General features: G+C 41.0%; 1 non-coding gene across 1 annotated transcript; it reads left to right on the top strand.

Moving 5' to 3' along the window:
• The first annotated feature begins 15,754 nt into the window (after positions 1–15,754).
• Trnav-aac lies at positions 15,755–15,827 on the top strand. Its single transcript has one exon. It is a non-coding gene; the product is annotated as a tRNA-Val (tRNA).
• Positions 15,828–16,389: the final 562 nt, after the last annotated feature.

Below are 16,389 nucleotides of genomic sequence, written 5' to 3'. Positions count from 1 at the left end.
ATCGCAGGCGCTCCTCTCTGTGATGCAGGGTCAAGGGTAACCGCAGCCGTGGTCTCCGAGCTGATAGTCCATACTGCTGCAAACGTCGTCGAAGTGTTCGTGCACATGGTTGTTGTCTTGCAAACGTCCCCATCTGTTGACTCAGGGATCGAGACGTGGCTGCACGATCCGTTACAGCCATGCGGATAAGATGCCTGTCATCTCGACTGCTAGTGATACGAGGTCGTTGGCATCCAGCACGGCGTTCCGTATTACTCTCTGAACCCACCGATTCCATATTCTGCTAACAGTCATTGGATCTCGACCAACGCGAGCAGCAATGTCGCGATACGATAAATCGGAATAGCGATAGGCTACAATCCGACCTTTATCAAAGTCGGAAACGTGATGGTACGCATTTCTCCTCCTTACACGAGGCATCAGAACGTTTCACCAGGCAACGCAGGTCTACTGCTGTTTGTGTATGAGAAATCGGTTGGAAACTTTCCTCATGTCAGCACGTTGTAGGTGTCGCCACCGGCGCCAACCTTGTGTGAATGCTCTGAAAAGCTAATCATTTGCATGTCACAGCATCTTCTTCCTGTCGGTTAAATTTCGCGTCTGTAGCACGTCATCTTCGTGGTGTAGCAATTTTAATGGCCATTAGTGTATCAATATCGCTCGAGAGAAAAATTCACTGAATAACAGGAAGTCTCAAAAGAAGACGAACAACTATCAAGTATACCGGAGCACAAAAGTCTCTTCCACAAAAGAACGATGCAAAATAGGAACAAACACAACTACAAACAAAAGTCTTACGACAGACTTACTGGATACCACACCAACGAAGCTCAACTTTCGCAGTACAGATATGCATATCCACCCAGGGAATATAACTCGATCGTAGAACAAAACAATAGCCATAACCTAACAGGAATAATCAGACTCTTAACAGAAGAAGAATAAAATAGAAGACCGAAGGAAGAAGCACAGCCAGCTACAAACACTACGCATCGACCCTTGCTGAGATTTTAGAGAGGTTTGCCTCAGCGTTTGGGCAAATGTCAGGGTCATCACGTCCTCTCTACAAAAAACAAAACTTAGGATAAATAAGAAACGAAACCTCAAATTATCAAATAAATGGAACCCCAACATCTTAACGTAAACTAAGCTAAGGCACCAAAGCACATTAGGCTTTCCATGTTCCCGCCCTCTTTCATCCTGGGAGAGGGTGAAAAATGAAACAAATAAGTCAGCTGCAGCTTCGATAGGAGCAAACACATGAAGATTAGTCTCCTTCGCGCACTTATTTTGCGTACAGCCAGAGAGGAGGAACCACACATCTTTACTGACAAGTATCCTCTTATTTAGTCACAATAAACTCGTTAGACTCTTTAGTATTAGTCTGTCATCACCTGACTGTCGTTTTTTTCTGTGCCCCGTGTCAATGCGAGGGATTCTCCACTTTTAATTGCAAGTTACTCCTCCTCCGATTAAAAGAACAAAACATTTCCTGATATCGTTAGCAGAATGTACATAACGATCGGACGTGCGTCTCCTCATTGGGCTAATGGATTCAGTCAGGAACGAACTTCTGAATCAAACGGATGCTACACAGTAACTATTATGTTTCACAAAATAATGCAGTCTAACAAGGAAACATCACCGACCTGACCTCATATTTTACGGAGAAAAAGCACACTTGCACGATATCAGCCACAGGAATCGATCCCGCGCACAAAATTTGGGCCATAATTCTGACAGTGCGCAATTTTGACCTTCTGAAAGTACAGCCTTTAAATTTTCCGTGCACATCGGTTGTATGTCACTCGCTCCGCCCCACTGCAGGCGTCGAAAGCCCGAGTGCAAAGTGAAGTAATGTACAGTGGAGTGGGTAAGAGGATTGCGTACTGTTCTGATTTGTTAACATTCTTTGTTTACTAAGTCAAAATGCGCGGTTTCTGACCTATAGTTGGTGCCTGAGACCTCTTCGCTCTGAACATTTCACGTTGCTATTCACAAATGCAGTGTAAGTGAATGAAAAGTATTAGTATGTCATTAAAGAAGTAGTGCAGTGCTATTTAATTATTAGCATTACTACTGAGCGTTACTCTCTTTGGAATTTGAACTAGTACTGTTATAGCAAAGAATATTCGCAGGAAACTTACTATTCTGCAACGTGACGGGGATGATTAAATTGTAAAACGAAAATCATTAACGATTTCATAATAAATCTTCAATTGCTTAGGTCTACCCCTTTTAATATATATATATATATATATATATATATATATATATATATATATATATATATAAAAATCAATACGAGGATACTGCTAAAATAATAGTGAACGTATATGTGTATGAGGTTGACACATTATGTAGTATGTACTCGTATTTATTATTGTTTTTCGCGTAGAATAACAGGTGTTCTCGGCCAAGATATCAAAACACGTTGGACACACCTGTACACTTCCCCCCTTGTCTTCAACATCCCGCGCTTTGGTCGTTTCTTCGCTGTACAGTACTTGGCGCTCTGGCATTAGGCGGCTGCAGCGAGGCGGAGCGAATGACCAACAACCGGTCCTCGCGAACGTTTGAAAGTTGTACTTCCAGAAGGTTATACAGTAATTGCATAATGTCACGATTATGGCCTAAATTTCGTGCGGGGTTGGTTGCTGGTGCTGACATCTTGAAAGTGTGCTTTTTTTATCTTACAATATGAGGACAAGTTGGTGATATTTCCTTACACAGAACTGTGTTACGTTTCCTATGTCTCAGTTGTTCAATCCTCGTTTTAGGGTAGAATAACAATATTACTTTTTACTGTCTCGGGGTACAGACAATAATGTCACAAGTGACTTGTCTAATGTTGTGTGTTTCGACGTTAAGTTTTGAGATGTTCTGCCAGAGAATTAAAGCAGACTCCATCGATTACACATCGACCTTTGCGCAGCATGTTACTGTTTTCTGAGATGAGTCGTTAGTCACCTAACGCTGGGGAAAGCCCGTCCCACACCGTACATCTGTCACCGCGTGAGCCATTCGGAGACGTCACAGTGCTGACGATGCGATCCGTAAGTGTGAGTGACGCCAGAGGGGACGAAACCACTCAGTGTGAATGACGTGACGCTAAACTCTGTTTACTTTCCTTTTTATTAAGTGTGAAATGCTTGTGCGGCAGTAGGCCTATCTGTCAGTGAAGGAGGACAGTTCGAAGTAAAAGGGTACAGGAACAAGCAGAGTCGTACAGTATTTTTAATTGGAAAACTTTTTTGTGTATCTGTGGCGAAATGGTAACATTTGCCGTTTTTCGTACTCTTAGCAAGGAAGCAGTACTGTACAATGGAAATAAGTACTAACAGACAGGAGTTTGGATGAGTTTGTTAGGAGGTACCGTTGTTCTTGCAATTGGAGAAACAGGCCGGAATGACGAAAACCACCGGCTAGTCTCTCTACCAGGCCAAAGATCCCAGCAGCCAGTGTCAGGATTTACTCTGCGTCGCTGTCAGCTCTCTGGCGCTTTTCAAGATGTGTAATCAAACTGAGACACACTGAAGAGAGAAACCCTGCCCCCTAAACCTTATCTTTTCCTCTTACACCACAATTTTATGCTGGTTGCAGCATTGAGCTGTTATACACGGTCAAGTCACATTAACATGACAACATGTCAAAGGCCTGAATAACCACCTTTTCCAGCGTGGATCGCTGCGAGACTTGCAGGAAGAGTGTCAATAATGTTCTAGAAGGTAACGACAGGAATGTGGAACCACGCCGACTGCACCGCTGCGGCCAGCTGCGCCAGGTTTCTTGGTGGAGGATCCAACGTGAGAACTGCCCGATCGAGGTGGCCTCACAGATGGCGGTCAAACTTTCGACACGACTTCGTCAGTCCACTCACGCTTCGCAAAACCAAACGAGTTGGTGGCGAACTGAACAACAGCGCAGTATCGAAATTTCGCGCCCTGTATTAAATTTTAATCTTGTTTTGTTTTTATTTTGTTGTCGCGTAATTACGTCACAGATATTTTTATGACATGGTAAAACACAATGGAATAATTGACAAATGAAATGTTGTTGTTGTTTGTGGTTTTCAGTCCTGAGACTGGTTTGATGCAGCTCTACATGCTATTCTGTCCTGTGCAAGCTTCTTCATCTCCCAGTACCTACTGCAACCTACACTGCAACCTACATCCTTCTGAATCTGCTTAGTGTATTCATCTCTTGGTCTCCCTCTACGATTTTTACCCTCCACGCTGCCCTCCAATACTAAATTGGTGATCCCTTGATGCCTCAAAACATATCCTACCAACCGGTCCCTCCTTCTAGTCAAGTTGTGCCACAAACTCCTCTTCTCCCCAATTCTATTCAATACCTCCTCATTAGTTATGTGATCTACCTATCTAATCCTCAGCATTCTTCTGCAGCACCACATTTCGAAAGCTTATATTCTCTTCTTCTCTAAACTATTTATCGTCCATGTTTGACCTCCGTACATGGCTACACTCCATACAAATACTTTCAGAAACGACTTCCTGACACTTAAATCTATCATCGATGTTATCAAATTTCTCTTCTTCAGAAACAAATTCCTTACCATTGCCAGTCTACATTTTATATTCTCTCTACATCGACCATCATCAGTTATTTTGCTCCCTAAATCGCAAAACTCCTTTACTACTTTAAGTGTCTCATTTCTTAATCTGATTCTCTCAGCATCACCCGACTTAATTCGAGTACATTCCATTATCCACGTTTTGCTTCTGTTGATGTTCATCTTATATCCTCCTTTCAAGACACTGTCCATTCCGTTTGACTGCTCTTCCAAGTCCTTTGTTGTCTCTGACAGAATTACAATGTCATCGGCGAACCTCAGAGTTTTTATTTCTTCTCCATGGATTTTAATACCTACTCCGAATTTTTCTTTTGTTTCCTTTACTGCTTGCTCATTATACAGATTGAATAACATCGGGGAGAGGCTACAATCCTGTCTCACTCCCTTCCCAACCACTGCTTCCCTTTCATGCCCCTCGACTCTCATAACTGCCATCTGGTTTCTGAAGAAATACGCATTTCAAATACTTTTAAACATAGATTATACCATCAAAAATCTTGTGTAATTAACAATAACTGAAAATTAAAAACATAAAAATTCTAGTATTCGAATTTTTTGTTTTACTTTTATGCTTCAAGAGAACCAGTGCATTCATAAAAACATTCAAAGCATAAAATTTCCGAGAACCACGAGCAACGTGAGAAGGCGCATACACCACAGTCACATGTTTTGTGTGAATATCATTAGGAAAATAAGCCTCGCAATCTAGGGATAATTTCACGGTAAACCACGCATATCGAAGCGCTTTCGCGAAAGCTGGAGCCTGCAGTTGGTTGTACATCAAGTTGTGTATTTAAAATGCATCGCTTCTACTTGTGATTTCCTTTTGCTGTGCGATGAGAGAAGGGCATGTCTGTAATCGGCGAATGTAATTTCTTCGCCTATCAATAAAAGTGTTGGCCGAAGTATTTTTAGATAAACGTTTCCGGAATTACTTTTAATGAACATGTTGGTTTTCCTGTTTCATTGACAAACAACCCCTTGTATAAGGAGTGATCGTTTTGCTCCTCCCACGAGTCAATAATGTACAGAAACGGCTACATTTTTACGGAAGGTCGCCAAACTTTGTCCAGAAACTGATAGTAGGTTTATTTTGTGAGCTTTCCAGATTTTGTGGCTGTTGCGTGTACGTTCTGACGTCATTCCATTAATTGATTTACACCTTGATGGTTTCCAAGGCCAAGTTTATCAATAACCTCTTGGAGACAAATAAAGACTGTTGGTAGTAGTTTTCTGGAAGGTGTTAATCCGCATCAGTTGTGATGATAAAATCTATTTTTAATAAGCTCCATACACAGTCCTAAACCCGTACAGATAGTTTGCAAATTTGTGCTTGTGAATTTTTAAAAGCTATGAAAATACTTGTAGAAACTGAAACGAAAAACATGGGTCTCACGCAACAGATAATAGTAAGGAGATGAACTATTCATGCATCAGTTACGTATTGAGTGCGCTCCACGTTTTTCGTTTTAATTTCTACGAGCATTTTCATAGCTATTGCAAATTCGTAAGCACAAATTTTCAGGATTATCCGTACAAGGTTAGGAATCTTTATAGGACTAGGAGAAATTATTTCATACTTTTTATTCCGTTTTAAAAATGTAATATATTTAACAGTTTTGTCTTAAATAATTATTTTCTGATTTTTAGTCTTGTGTCTGCTCAATCTATTTGTCAAACACTTTGATGAGATTGCAACAGAGACATAATGTAAATTTCAAGATTATTTTAGTTTCAATTCACATGTCGCAACCAATACAGTGCTTCCTCTTACGATTATCTCACGCAAAGGTCTCGAAGGTAAAAATTAGACAGAATTGAACTCACACGGGCATCTACCAGCTACCGCTCTTACCACGGAACATTCACAAGTGGAACAGGAAAAGTGGGAAATGGTATACAAAGTACTGTCCGCTACATACCAGACCTGGAAACGGGTTAATATTTCGTTGTCATCGAGTTCACATGTATGTTGAGAGTTTCAAGTCCCTAGCTCATTGGGCAATGATAGTGGTAAACGAAGTACCCTCCGCCGCACACCACCAGGCAAAAGAAAATATTGCATTGTCATCCAGTCATGAGCTATGCTGAAAGTTTCACGTCTCTAGATCATCAGTAAATTAGTGTAAAATCAATTGCAACAAAAGAAAGCGACCTAGTGAAAACATGGTAAAACACGTAAGATTCGATTTGAATACGAATCGCAAAACTTCGAAACTGTGCCTTTGGCTACTTCGCTACCAAGGCTCTTGGTTTTATGTCGCGCGAGTAGACTGATAACCGTCACTTTTTCGGAATCTCTTGCGTGTTGGCGCCTAAGCCAAACTAGGTGTCCCTTTAATCATCTTGTGTGGAGTTGTTGTTCTTATTTCCGTGCTTGCTATGAAAATAGGACGAGGAATTCCGCCTCATGCAAGACACCTTTTCAGTTTTGTTTTACCCACACATGTTTCAGCACTTTTTGTGCTATGTTCAGTGGGTTATTTTTTATTTTCTTCCTGTAAAATTGTTGTTACATATTAACTTTTAGCGAAACTTTTGGTGCATAATATTTACATTTCTGAATGAATAATTGCTGTAAATATTATACATCATTTGTTCATAGTTCACAGTTGAGATGTGTATTAACGACCTGATGGAATGTGTGTTGTTTATAAAATTATGTTTAAAGTTCTGGTTATAGCTTAATTCGCAAAAGAGTAGATGTATGCATTAGTTTACATACTAATTTTTATTTTTCTGTTTACTATGCATTTATAAACGGAAATGAGTACATACCACGTTTTTTATATGTAACTTACGGCTTTGATGTTGTAGTATTTTCTCCTAAGTTGTTGGCGAGGTGAATAGGCTGATATCGTGACCTATGGTCGCTTGACAGTGCACTTTCTCCGATTTTTCAAAACATGAGCAGAGTTTTCGCCGCTATTACGTGTTGTCGTACTTGTGCAGTATTCATTTGTTTCGTAGTGTGTTTCGCTGGGTGAGGAGCGCAAGTTTGAAGTGTATTCGGCGATTTGACGTTTGTGGTGTTTGGTTTGTGTGAGTATGCGCGTGTGTGTATGTGTGTGTTCAGGACTGGGGCAGAGGGAGGGAGGGAAGGAGAGAGAGAGAGAGAGAGAGAGAGAGAGAGAGAGAGAGAGAGAGAGAGAGAATATTTTTTTCTCTCATGAGTAGTTTTGGTGTGACTTATTTGTATAGTTCTTCAATTGTGATAAAGAGGGTTTCATTGCACAGTGATGTGTATCCATTTAGTACTTTCTTTCCTTGGGCTACTGATTGTTGGATGTGATAGTTTTCTTCTATAGTTAATTTTTGGTATAATGATGTGCAAGTGTCCCTTTATTTTCATCCTTTTATCGCCGTGCCAAGTTTCGACTGTATCTGAGTTTGAGCTATGAAGGGCTCCCCTTGTAAGACGTTCTCAAGGAGACTGTACAGTAAACAACAGGGGAAGGTGCTGACTTAGTTGTACAATGGAACATTAGAAAATCCTGTATGATCCGTTCCTGAGCAGTCTGAAAAACTTCAGCGTCAACAGGGAACCTGTTACTTGAAAGTGGAAAAAAGAACGAAAATGTATGAAAACGTAATTACGAAACTGACTCGTAATGACAGGTGTCAAGTGTTGTGGAGTCCACTCCAATCACTGATAACACACTCGTAATATCAGGTAGTCTACTCGTTACAAAGAATGAACACCTCAAGAGAGACAGCCAAGTGTGAGAACTTGAAATTTTCATCAGTGGCACAATATATGGAAATAAGTTGCTCTGTGACAGGTTAGAAAGTAAAATGCACGTTTCTTTAAAAACTTATGCTGCACTGAATGCATGTTCATAAATAGTAAACAGTCTTAATAAATGCTTGTCCAATAATGGTAAAGATATTTAGTGAGATGGTGTCGGAATGCCGACCGTGGTGGCCTCGCGGTTCTAGGCGCTGCTGTCCGGAACCACGCGACAGCTACGGTCGCAGGTTCGAATCCTGCCTCGGGCATGGATGTGTGTGATGTCCTTAGATTAGTTAGGCTTAAGTAGTTCTAAGTTCTAGGGGACTGATGACCTCAGATGTTGAGTCCCATAGTGCTCAGAGCCATTTGAACCATTTTTTTGGTGTCGGGAAACGTGTACTGCGTTTGGTTTCCTAAAACCGAACAAGAGAGTGATACAAGTATTGGACATGGGACGATAGTAAGGATCGAAACCAAGCCACAGGCTGAGCAGTCTCGTGCGCCATCATCCACGCTATTAGAACAACTGACACTTACTGTATCTGGCCGGTCGCTTGAATTCGTGTAAGCGACGGCCTGACTGGCTAACTTCGTGCTAATTAACTCCGTAACGGCGCAACGTACCGAATTTTTTTTCTTAACAATTACTTCTGAGAACAACCTATCGTGCAACACCCTTAAAGTTTTTCAGACTGTTTCTCAATACCCTTTATAGGGTACAACATTGTGCTACAGTGTTTACGGGAGATTAAAACAAATCTTTTTTATAGGCCGAAAATGTCAGAAGTGCACCGTTACCCCGATAGATGCACGTGAAAGTTTTGACGCTAGTCGTTTTCAGAATTGTCTAAGACGTTCAAAACAACTACGTATTTCACGAGTAACTGCTACAGCTTCAGCGAAACGGCAAACCAGTTGTTCTGGTTTCGGCTCTCGTTCACCAAATGCTTCATATCTATGCATGTTAGCTATCTCGATAGAGTGTAATCAGCCATCAAGAATATGTCACAATATCAATTACAGACTTTCATGTAAACACAACATAACAAACAATAATAATGCAGTTGTTTATCTAAGGACATGAACACTACGAACAGCAACGTGAACGTTGGCCTAAAAAAAGTTTAGCGTCAAACTTTTCAAGGATCCCTATCAAGGAAACCGAGCACCTGTAACATTCTCGTCATGTGGAAAGGTGTTTTTTCCATTCCCTCCAAACCCTCTAAAATTCTGCATACATTGTTTTCTTACACCCTGCAAGTGTCTAGCTCGCCGTCGTCTGAGGACTTTAGCCTGGTCATTAGCGACGTGGTTCGCCCGTTGTTATCTGCAACGATCGTTTACTGCAGCACTGGAATCCATAGCCCGCTTACCTTGAGGTTCTCTTCTTTCTTATTACAATTATTGTCATGTTTACGAATTTCTGTGGATTCTCTGAATAAGCGAGCGTGGTATCTCTTTATCGCGAGAACCTTTGTGTCGGCGAATTTTACTGTGTGGTCGGTCTCGCACAGCGCATGCTTCGCCACGACCGATTTCTCCACCTGTCACAACTTGCAATGCCGCTTATAGTCGTCGATAGTGGTCATTCCAGCATAGACTTTCCCACATGTACGCGATACGCAGTATATTCCCGATATTGCGAGCAGGCCCCACTTGTCCTTTGCCTATAAGAGACTCTCTTTCATCTTCTTTGTTGGTTTGTAAATACTCTTTATACTATGTTTTCGCAATATATGGTCGATTGTGTCCGTCATCCCAGGGATGTATGGAACAAGGCAGTACCCGCCTTTTCTTCTTCTGATGTGTCACTTCGTCGAGAAGTTTCGTGACACTTCTTATACAAATGGTGGAGTACCCACCAATGCGTGCTGATTTTCGATACACGCTGTGGCTGAGGTTCTCACCATTCTTTGGAATCAACACATCTAGAAAGAACAGCTGTCAGTCCTTTCCTATGTCTATAGAAATTTTTATGTTGGCATGAAGATTGCTCACAAGCCTTTAGAAGTCACCGAGCTGTTCCTCACCATGAATCCACTCGATGAAGGTGCCGTCGATGTAACAGTACAACTGTAAAACTAGGTTTACAATGTGTCAGGTCCAGCGCCTGTCTTTCGAAATGCTCCATGAAGAAACTGACAACTACTGCACTAAGTGGATCACCCACACTGATGCCTTACAATTGTTCTTAGAATCGCCATTCCACGTAAAGTAACTCGTGTTAACACGTGCATGAAAGATCTGAACTGTAATGCTGCAGTGTGTCACTGAGTGGAACTTCGGTAAAAATCAAAGACGACCAGGATGTCATTCCGAGCGAGTTTTACTTTCTTCAGCTTCTCACTGAAATTTTCTGAGTCTCTCCCACGTGTTGCTACAGCAGAGAGGTAAAATATTTCGACAGTTTATACGTCGGTGAGCTAGGATCCCTTAAGATCTGTCCTAATGATACATAAAATTTACCCGTACAGCAGAGGTGGAAGCGTTTCTGTGTTGCGCAAACTTCTCTGTACTTCCACCAAGAGATGACGCTTTGCCTAAGCGATTCGTATTCTGTGTGATCTGCTGCATAGGAAATACTGCAAAATAACCGGGGTTATAGCAAAGCAAGCAGGCCATGTACGTAGCAGAATAACAGATGTAATATTACACAATATCTGCATAAAAGAATAACAGATGCAATATTACACAAACATATGCTTTTATTTTGACATTAACAAACTAGTAAGTTACTACTTGTACAAATTTTGCTCGCTTAACTTCGAATCCGATAAGCCGTAATGCTTACAGAGCTGTCAGACAACTTGCTGTCTTCTTTTCAGTCTGGTGTTTCGTCATCACAGGAAATGACGACGTAAATCTTGTTGCTTAGGGAAGCCTGTGGCAAGGTTTCCAAAGTAAAAGCGGAATTCTCTGTTACAAGGTAAATCCTCCTTTAAAACTAACGTGTTTACTGCAGCTACTATTTCATTTCTCCAACCTCTATATTTGCAGTTTTGTTCAATGAAATTAAGGACGGAGATTATGACGCACCAGTTATCAAATGTGTGATATGTTTAATTTAAAAACAACTTGTTTCGGGAAGACATGATCCTATTATAAAAAAAGTACCAATCAAGCGTCTTCCCTCTCTTCACTCCACAAGAAGCAACTCTTTAAATCAGAAGCTTACTCGCCCAGACTCTATGGGTTAACCAAGGTCCATAAACCGCTAGTACCTTTGAGACCTATAGTTAGCGCAATAGGGTCTCCCACCCATGAATTAGCTGGACACCTTGCCTCGCTGCTGAAACCCCATGTTGGTGGAACTGACAGTCATGTTAAAAATTCATATCACTTCATCGATATTAATAAGGAAATTAGTGTGGGCCCTAATGATATCTTGGTCAGTTTTGATGTGGTGTCGTTGTTTACCATGACCCCGGTGAATGAAGTGATCACATGTATATTAGACATTGTTCCTAGTGATATTTTGGCATTATTCAGACATTGCCTTACAACAACTTATTTTCAATATAATAATGTTTTTTATGAACAGATTGACGGCTATGGGAATTCCTCTTAGTCCAGCTGTGGTTAAGTTGTTCATGGAGAACTTTGAACAATGGGTGCTGCAAATAGCAAGAAAAAGACCAGCCAGATGGTATCGTTATGTAGACGATACATTTGTTATATGGACCCATGGGGAAGAGGAACTAGATGCCTTCCTGTTACATCTGAATAGTATTACTCCAAGAATTCAATTCACTACGGAAAAGGAAATCGATGGTCGCCTGAACTTCTTACATGTGGCCGTAAACGAGAGGACGGATCATTGGGTCATAAGGTTTTCAGGAAAGACGCACACACACACTGATCGTTCTCTGCAGAAAGATTCTAACCACCACCCAAGACATAAAAGAGGGGTGATTAAAACACTAATTGACAGGGCGCACAAAATATGTGAACCAGTTCACTTAGATGATGAGAATGAACACCTTAGAGCGACCTTCAAGAAGAATGGGTATTCCAACAGAGAGAGAGATCGTGCACTACGCCCTAGACTGACAACCAGGACGGACGAGGACCGACACCAACCCAAGGGGAAAGCGTTCTTACCATTCATCAGTAAGGTCATTGACAGCATTGGAAAAATTTTAATCAAGTACGATGTGGAAACTGTCTTCAGACCCACCACGAAAATAAAAGAACGTTTAAGACCCGCAAAAGATAAACGACATCCTCTAGCTACACCAGTCGTCTATAAAATGCCATGCAGTTGTGGAAAGGTCTATATAGGCACAACAAAAAGAAGCGTCAACACCCGTCTGGGTGAACATAAAAGGAACTGCCGCCTTGGACATATTGATAAATCGGCTGTAGCGGAACATGTGTTTCAGGAAGGTGATCATGAAATAAAGTTTAGTGAGACGACCGTCATAGCAAAGACGTCGCATTATTATGCGCGAATGTATAGAGAGGTCATCGAGATTGCCAAACACTGCAGTAATTTTAATAGAAAAGATTACGGCATTAAGCTGGATATGATATGGATGTCAACAATAGAGCAACAGCGTGACAATCGATTAATTTCAATTGAGAAAGTTGGCAATATCAGAGGTAATAGCACAACCGACGTCACGTGATTGACAACGGCGCCCTCTGGATGTCTTATATATACGGCGCTCACTCGCGCTCGAGCGCTTAACTTTGTTAAAGTTAAGCGCTCTCGCTGCAGTTCGCCGATTGTCCTCGAAGGATGCCTTCCGCAGTCGAAGGCGAAACGTCAGGGGAGAATTCTACGTTTGGACCACGGCATCTCAGCTCGGAAGTGTTAAGTGATGATATATGGCACTGTCAGCTGTGATTTCCGACGCATTGGATTCAGCCGTCTGTCCGGAAGTGTGTTCATCCATATCCTTGTGGATATGCGAGAGTGGTATTATGCCATTACACACAGTAAAAAATGCGCATGCAGCAAAATCCACGATCGAACATAACAGATTCCTCCTTATATAAGTCATGTACAACAATATTAATTATTGCAACAAGTTCATTTAAGTATTTTTTATTTGCAGTCAGTGAAAACTGATGAATTGTTGTGAACAAGTTCCATTCATAATAACTCTTTATTTTCATGTGTATCGAGCTGGCTTGCTATCAGTATCGTAGATCCCCCACTGAGTATTGGAAATGACACTACCGAGCCGAAAGGACGGTTCAGGCGCTGAGAGTTAGGGTGATTAGCTTTTTTCATTTGCAAAAAAGTGTACCCATAAAACTGGTTTATGGTGCTTATCGTGCGGATGTAGCAGCAGAAAGAGACAACATACCGTCTCTTCAGCAGTTTTATTACTGCGGATATCCTGTGATAAACGGCTTTCGGGTGTTAACGGAGGCCGTACAGACTCCTCAGAAAATTCAGATGATAGCAAGCTATACTTCATCAGCGCTTGCAACAAATGAAACATCGTGTACGGAAAAGTCTCTAGTGACGGCCCTTGTATCAGTTTATGCCAATATCTATGGGTAAAAGACTCTTCCCCAGATTGCAGAATTTTCCTTTCCAAACTTGAGACGTACTAAACACAGATCTTCAGAGAAACATGAAGCTAATTTTGCATGAAGATCGTAGCTTCAACTTTTTGACTGACTTTCCAGAATACTAGCAAGAATCGCACAACTTGATGGCGATTAGAATACGTATGTGGTAACAGTGGCAGTGTTATATACAGTATAGACGCTCAGTGGTGGTTCGTAAGTATACATTCTGGGTGTTCACAAATTTTTAAATTCAGATCAGTAAGAGAGTGTAAAATTAATAGCATCTATTGTATAACAGTTATACTCAACAACATATTTATAGAACTTCAGCCACTGTCAATAATAATAATAATAATAATAATAATAATAATCATTATATGCATAACATGTGGAATTTTGTTGATTTGTACATAATTATGTACAGTTTATGGCAAGAACCAAATAAAGTTTCCGTTTCGCATTTTTGTGTAAGATGGAGTTTTCGTGGTTTTTATTTTGTCAGGCAAATGTACAAGATCCCTAACAAATGTATTACTTAAAGAATTAATTTCCAGGCAAAAAGCAGACATTCTTATATTGCACTCACACAACTTACGCTTATTATACACTTTTCTGTTAACTGTTAGCTTGTAGTCACGCTTATTTGATTTTGTCACTTACTCAGACAATGGATCTGCCCTTGGTGGCCCTAATTCCTATGCAGCAAACTTTTCCTGGTAATTTTCTTTTCTGCAAACACTTAAATCAGATTCAACATAGTTTAGGTTGACAATGCATAGGAAAACCGATTCATGTACAGTAGACAACCAACTCCAAATATGAACCGCCGTTTGCGGAAATGATTAAATTCAAGTAGTACTATCTACCGACAGGGTCACTTAACTAGAATACAAATGAGGCGCTCAGAACCAAAAGCACACCGTCTTCGAGCCCACATTTAAGTGAATGTCAGAGAAACCAATGAGACAACTTCTCTTGAATGTTCATAAACACATACAATGTGGGCCTACAGTACAGATAACCCTGACCCACCATAGGATCAACAGATGTCAGAAGCATGAATAAATGCTATAGTCTCACAATCGACGATGATGTGCTTCATGTTCTTAGCGCCTCAAATGGGTTACTGCACGATAAAATCCAAAACCTAGTGTACTATACCTCACTTAGAATACCACAAAATAGATTTTTCTATCGCATAGCTGTAAGATATACTGATGTCCGATCTAATTTTGCTATGTAGTGAGTGAATTGGCATATCTGAGGAATGTGCTACCGTCTAGTGGGAGAATGATAACCTGTGCACGCCGCGAACCGTGCACATTGTTTATCAAAGCAGCATGTATTTGGCCCCTAAGGCAATTACGTCATGCCAGGTACGCATGCGCAAAAGCTCCTTAAAACGTACACAACTGCTGTGCTCGCGACCCAGATGCCAAGTTTCACCGAATCTAGAGGAGCGATATGGTACAGCACGGTAGATTTACTGCCGTGTATTTCAGATTACCGCATCTACATTACGTTTAACAGCATTCAAAGAAAAATAACCAATAAATCCGCAAGGTGTCAAAAGTTATGGTGCTTACTGCTCTCACACAACAGCCGTCACTGTAGATACTGTATTAACAGAATTTCTGTAGCTCGCAGGCACACTGATAAAAATTAACAATATCCTTTAAAAATATGGGGCACAAATAGTAACACTGAATCTTACTTATCATAACCAAATCCGAACAAAACATAGCCCATCGGACTGTTGAAATGTTGTATGCTTTGCAATCCGCAAGACAGGTTTCGCCGCTTGCGTCCAGTCGCAGCTGGTTGGGTCTCACTCGCTGCAGAGTGGGTCAACGTCCAGCGGCGTTTCATCAGCATACTTTCAGCATTCATTTCGACAGCAGGTTTCCGTGGTGTAGTGGTTATCACATCCGCCTAACACGCGGAAGGTCCCCGGTTCGATCCCGGGCGGAAACATTATTTTCTTCCCTAGTTTTCTAACTATTTTCCGAGCAGAGGTCGCAGTTAATGAGACAGTTATGTAAGAAGCTTTGAATGTGGCACAAGTATTCAGTGAACCGTCGGAGATCGCACATGCAGTCAGAGGACCACTGTATTGATTGCTGCGGCGGCGAAACCCTTAAATACTTACGGACCAGGTCTCGTACATAGCTTCCATTACCTGTGGACTGGCTAAAATATGTGGTTCTTTGGAATTTCAATACTTTTTAGTTTTATTGGACTTTCTACAATAAATGTGCATGCTTCGGTATTGATTGTGTTAAATCTGAAACTTCACTTTCATAGTAATTATCGCAGAAAAAATTGAAACGGAATTCTGGCATTCAAATACCTACACCGGTACAAACAAGTGATCTTGATGTTTCAATTAAATCTTTTTCATTTAAACCTGAAGAAACACACAGAACACAAGAACAAAGCAAGATTTAGTGTTCACGGTGGAATACACTGTGAAACAAACTGAAATTTGGAAACGTACATAGTTCAACATTACCCTCACCGGAAACATATGCTCAGA

The sequence above is a fragment of the Schistocerca piceifrons genome, chromosome 2 (assembly GCF_021461385.2).
Source record: "Schistocerca piceifrons isolate TAMUIC-IGC-003096 chromosome 2, iqSchPice1.1, whole genome shotgun sequence".
NCBI lineage: Eukaryota > Metazoa > Arthropoda > Insecta > Orthoptera > Acrididae > Schistocerca > Schistocerca piceifrons.
This window is presented reverse-complemented; position numbering and strand designations above follow the sequence as displayed.